This window comes from Natator depressus, chromosome 14 (genome assembly GCF_965152275.1).
Source record: "Natator depressus isolate rNatDep1 chromosome 14, rNatDep2.hap1, whole genome shotgun sequence".
NCBI lineage: Eukaryota > Metazoa > Chordata > Testudines > Cheloniidae > Natator > Natator depressus.
The window spans coordinates 39,278,177-39,284,501 of NC_134247.1; positions in this window are offsets into that span (position 1 = coordinate 39,278,177).

Genomic DNA, 6,325 nt, shown 5'->3' on the forward strand with positions numbered 1-6,325 from the left:
AAGGAGCTCTCCTGAGATACACAGACACAAATGTTCACAGTGAGCCCTCTGGCCCCAGTGAGGATGTGAGTGGTGAGGAGATGCCTGATCTTCCAGTTAGTCGGAGTGCAGGTGACCTGGCAGCTACTGCAGCATCCATATCTCCATCTCAAATGGATGTAACCATGCACATTCCTGAAGAAAAGTGTAGATCAGAGAAGAGTGTGGTGGAGGCGCAAGAAACAGCTCCTCCTGAGTTTAGTTCCTGAAGTCTAGATGATCCAGGACTGTGGACCCACTTGAGCAGTAGCCCAAGGGACTTCCTTGTACTGCATTGGCCTCAACAAGTGAAAAACTTCATGTTCCCCAAAAACAATGAAAAGAGAAGTTTCCATCCAACACATTACTGGCGTGAAATCCCCAATGGTGTCAAAGTGGAGAGGCCTTGGCTTATGTACTCAAAAACCCAGAATGTTGCATACTGGTTTTGTTGCAAACTTCCAGTCTAATGTTCCAGCCACACTGGGTTCTACAGGAACAAAGGACTGGAAAAATCTGGCTAGAAATCCGGCGTGCCATGAGAAGGCAGCAAATCACCAGAGAGCATTCCATAGGTGGAAAGAGCATGAGAATGCTTGCTACCCAAAACCTAGCACTGCGTGGCACTTCAGATCAGCTGTATGTGCCAAACAATGGAAATTAACCTTAACTGACCTTAAAATTGTGGAGCTGATGGCTGAGTTTGATGCTGTATTCCAGGAGCAGCTAAGAAGAGTCACCACCCAAGAAACGTGTACACACCACTACCTTGGAAAAACAATTCAACATGAGATCATACAGTTACTGGCAACAAAAGTCAAACAGAAGATGGTGGCAGATCTGAAGTCAGCAAGATATTACTCTGTTATTCTGGACTGCACACCTGACATCAGCCATACAGAACAAATGACTTTAATGGTGTGTTTTGTAACAACAACAGAACCTAGTGAAAATGTCCCTGCAATGGTGACTGTCAGAGAGCATTTTCTAGAATTTATTAACATTGATGATACTACAGGAGCTGGTATGACAGATGTCAAGGTTCCTTCCCCACTCTGAACTCTAGGGTACAGATGTGGGGACCTGCATGAAAACCTCCTAAGCTTACTTTTACCAGCTTAGGTTAAAACTTCCCCAAGGTACAAACTATTTTACCCTTTGCCCTTGGACTTCCACTGCCACCACCAAACATTTATCTGGGTTTATTTTTATTAGGAAAGCGTCGTTTGGAAACATCTTTCCCCCCAAAATCTCCCAACCCTTGCACCCCACTTCCTGGGGAAGGTTTGGTAAAAATCCTCACCAATTTGCATAGGTGACCACAGACCCAAACCCTTGGGTCTTAAGAACAATGAAAAAGCATTCAGTTTTCTTACAAGAAGACTTTTAATAGAAGTAAAAAAGAATCACCTCTGTAAAATCAGGATGATAAATACTTTACAGGGTAATTAGATTCAAAACATAGAGAATCCCTCTAGACAAAACCTTAAGTTACAAAAAAGACACACAGACAGGAATATTCATTCTATTCAGCACAGCTATTTTCTCAGCCATTTAAAGAAATCATAATCTAATGCATATTTAGCTAGATTACTTACTAAGTTCTAAGACTCCTTTCCTGTTCTGTCCCCAGCAAAAGCATCACACAGACAGACACAGACCCTTTGTTTTTCTCTCTCCTCCCAGCTTTTGAAAGTATCTTGTCTCCTCATTGGTCATTTTGGTCAGGTGCCAGCGAGGTTACCTTTAGCTTCTTAACCCTTTACAGGTGCAAGGATTTTTCCTCTGGCCAGGAGGGATTTTAAAGGTGATTACCCTTCCCTTTATATTTATGACAACAGATGTGCATCTTAAAAAGCTGGAAGATACGGGAATTGCGATAGCTGACATGATAGGTCAGGGCTGCGATAATGGTGCCAACATGGGAGGAAAGAACAGAGGAGTACAGACACGGATCCGAGAGTTAAACGCTCGAGCTTTTTTTGTCCCATGCAGTTCTTATTCATTGAACTTGGTGGTGAGTGATGCAGCATCAGCTTCTAGTGAGGCTGCTGAATTTTTTAATGTAATTCAAAGCATCTATGTATTTTTCTTGGCATCAACTCATCGATGGCAAATTCTGAAGCAACATCTGGGAACATCCTCTCTGACACTGAAACCAGTGAGTGCCACACGATGGGAAAGTCGAGTGGAGGCGATAAAGCCTATCAAACACCAAATTGGGAAGATAGATGATGCCATAGTTGCCATTATGGAGGATAATGCTGTGACAGGAACTGTTGGTGGGAGAACAGTGGCAGAGGGAAATGGAATCACCAGAAACATACATCACTTCAAATGTCTGTGTGGCTTAGTGTTGTGGCATGACATACTGTTTGAAATAAATGTTGTAAGCAAGAGACTCCAAGGTGTTGACCTTGATATATCTGGAGCAATGGAACAACTGGACAAAGCAAAGTCATACCTACAGTCTTACCACTCAGATGAGGGATTTCAAAATGTTTGAAAAGTGCAGAGAAGTTGTTAGAGGAACTTGACACTGGAGCTATTTTCCCACCCATTCAAGCATACAAGAGTCACCGCAGAAGAAGACATTTTGATGACGAGGCACGGGATAGTCCCATAATTGGATTCTTTGACCAGGTGCTAGATTGTGCAATACAGTCAGTTGAAGAACATTTCATGCGGCTCAAGGAACACAGCAATATATTTGGGATGTTGTATGATATTCCAAAACTCCTCACTGTACCTGAAGAAGACCTACACCAGCAATGCAGGGCACTAGAGACAGTGTTGACACATGATGACATGCGCAATATTGATGCGAGTGATTTAGGTGATGAACTGAAAGCCCTTTCAAGATACATTTCAGCAGGATCAACTCCGAAGGCTGTCCTGGAATATATGTGCACAAAGAAGATGACCCACCTCTTTCCAAATGCTTTTGTTGCTCTGCGCATACTTCTAACACTTCCTGTAGCAGTTGCCAGTGGAGAACGCAGCTTCTCCAAGCTGCAGTTAATAAAAACACATCTATGCTCCACAATGACACAGGAGAGGCTGGTCAGCCTTGCAACCTTCTCAACAGAGCATGAGCTGGCCCAGACTGTGGACCTTCAGCAGGACGCAGTTCAAATCTTTGCAGCCAAGAAGGCACGGAAAGCACCACTTTGATTATTCAAATAGATAAAAATGCCAGTGTTTACTCTGCAGACAAGAAAAGTTACATTTGCTATTCAGGCGTTTGAAAGTTAAGTGTTACTTAAAATTTTGGAACAAGGCATTTTAAGTTGTTAGTTCAACACTACGAACTGTTGCCTGCACAATTTGCGACCTGTAGTTGCTACTGACATCTCTATTCTCTCCTTTACTGCCATGAAACAATTTGCTGCCTTTGCCTTTCCCCATCCTGTCGTCCAGAGGGAGCATTCCCATCGCAATTTGCTACCTGTCACCTTTCCCCATCTCCTGGCCCAGGGGTAACAAAGCGCGATGATGGGGGTTCCCCTATCACAGTAGTGCTACCTCTCCCTTTCCTCATGCTCTGGTCCAGGGGCAGCGCATTATGACAGACGGGGGCATTGCTGTCACCATTTGCTACGAGTGTGACATTTCTATTTTAAATTTGGACACAAATAAAGTACCTCTGTGATTGGGAAAAGTGTTCGACAGCATTAAACCTCGGGGCGAGTGTTTGTAAACCCCAGAATGAAGGCGGTGTTATTTCTTTATAAGTCTTGGTCCATTACAGATTAGAACACAGAGTTTAATCTGATCAGGGTTTAAATTCTTGTAGTGTATTTCGCGCAGCCCCCCATGCCCTCCTCCAATATGCGATAAAAACTCCATCGGGGTTGAAAATATTTACCAGAGCTCCGCTCCGGACATCTCCAGCTGAATTTAAGCCCTGAATCTGAAAATCGACCCCCTGCTCGCCTGTCTCCCATTCTCATCCTCAGGGTTGGCTGCGGTGGCCCATGACTCCAACTCCTCCGGTACCCATGGGGCTCGGGGGTGGCACGGCATCACCGCAGAGGACAGCGTGCAGCTCCTTGTCAAAGCAGCATGTCTGTGGAGCCGCATCAGAGCGACTGCTTCCCTCCCTCGCCTCCTGGTACGCCTGGCGCAGCTCCGTGGCTGTCACGTGGCAGTGCTGCGGGACCTTCTTCTAGCCCTTCTCCCCCATGCTCCGAGCAATCTGCTCATAGACGTCCACATTTCTACGCTGGATCGGAGCCGGGCCTGCACAGCCTCTTCTCCCCACAGACCCAGGAGATCCACCACACCCTGAGCGGTGCCGGCAGCAGAGCATTGGGAGCCTGCTCAGCTGGGCAGTTGCTAGGTGAGCTCTCCATGCAGAGCAAAGAGGAAATGGAATTTCAAAAACTCCCAGTCCTTAAACAGGAGGGGCTTGTTCCTCTGACCCTGGCTGATGGGCAGCAGAGTTCAAAACAGTGACCAGAGTGGGTCACAATGGGGCATTGTGGGACACCTCCTGGAGCTGATGTAGGCAACGCAGCGTATACACTGCGTTGACCTAACTATGTCGACGTAAGCGCTGCACCTCTCTTGGAGGGGGAGTTATTCAGTCGACGTAGCAGGCGAGTTACGTCGGTGGGAGGAACACTGTAGTATGGACGCTGACATTATTAGGTCGGCGTAAGCTGCCAGACTTCGACCTAACTCTGTAGTGTAGACCAGGCCTTAGTTGCTTAAGTCCCTTTGTGAATCTGAGCCTTTCTTTTAACATTGCTCAAATCCTTTCTCTTTCCAGTTTAGTAGCTTGGAGACTTGTGTAAACAGTAGGGAAAAATGACACCCAATGAAATCCATTTATTGGCTTTCAGGGGCACAGTTTTAAGGTATGATCTCAGAGGCTGAAGAGAAAAGAAAGGGAAGATTTTCTCAGTGAAAGCATAATTGAACATGAAGACTGGGGTCTTGTGATCAGCATCGTAAAGTGTCACTCGCCCCGATAAACCCTGATCTTTGTGAGTCTTATGCTCAGAGTCACAGAGGTCCTTGGGTAGGTGAGAGCCTGGAATTGGTTCCAGTAGAACCTCAGAGCCCAGATGCCCTCTTCAGGTTTAACACAGAACCATCCCTTTCTCTTCACTGATGTTCTGGCCACATCAGTGGTCCAGCTTTCCCTATTCCCCACCTCCACCTCCCAGTGATGTTTCCCTGCCAGTAATCCTTCAGAGCCCAGTGCACACAGCGGAATTAAATCTCTCAGAATTGTTGGGCAGGTCCTGATGTGTGTGTTCATGTCTGACACTTTTCTGATCTGCAGACAGGTTAAGGTCAGGGTGAGCTGTTCATGGATCCCATGCAACCTCTGCTGGGGACACAAACTCCGTATGCAGTAAACACTGGGCTTTCCCCACACCCTGGAAGAGACTCACATTTGCTGAGCTGGAATCAGATCATAGTTAAAGTTACAGCCCCTGCAGGCTATGGTAAGAATTGTAACCCAGCATGCCCTAGGAGTGCTGTGAAATTCACAGGGACAAGCTTGACTAAATGCTGGAGCTAATGTTGTCAATCTCTAGTGTCAGCTACAGCTCAGAAAATCCCCATTAGGATGCTGGCATTTTTAAAAGACAAACTCATTAGAAAGCCAGGGGAAAAGAGAGAACAGTTACACCAGTGAGGCCCCAGTGAGCACTGTGTGGGCAGATGCAAAATCATTAGTCCATCCACCTGCAGAGCAGCCTTAGAAAGACTAGGCAATAGTGAACAGCAAGACATAGCTCTGCAGGCCCAAAAAAACATCTTAAGGCCAATCTGTAAACAGGAGTTTCCTGGGCTCATCTTCCTGGCCCCACTGCCCACCTCCCCTCTTTTCCCCTGCTTGACTTACATCTGACCTAGTTCTCTCTGGATTCCCTTCAGAGAGGCACCTGAGAAAGATTCAGCCATCCCCAAACCCCTTGTTCTGGGGAGAAACAAAGTGAGTGTCAAAGCCTTGGGTTGGGACCAAGTAAAGATGCTTCTTTCTGGCTGGTCTGTTTCAGTTTAATAACCCAAATCCTGTCCACGTGGCCAGTGGCTGAAAGTCCATTGGGGAGCTGCTCAGGGGGCTGCGTGAAATGCGCTGGGATCTCAGCCTGGTGTATGTGAGGGGAACTGGTACTGGGACCCCTGCATTGTACAGGTAAGGGGTTACACAGAGTCTCCCAGCTCCCTTGTCTATTCCAGCTGCAGGAGGGGGCATCCTGGAACAGACTGAGGGGGCCTCGGAGAAGCAGCCACCTGGGCCCAGAACATGTAATGTAACCATGGTGGGAAAAGGGCAGTGACTGGA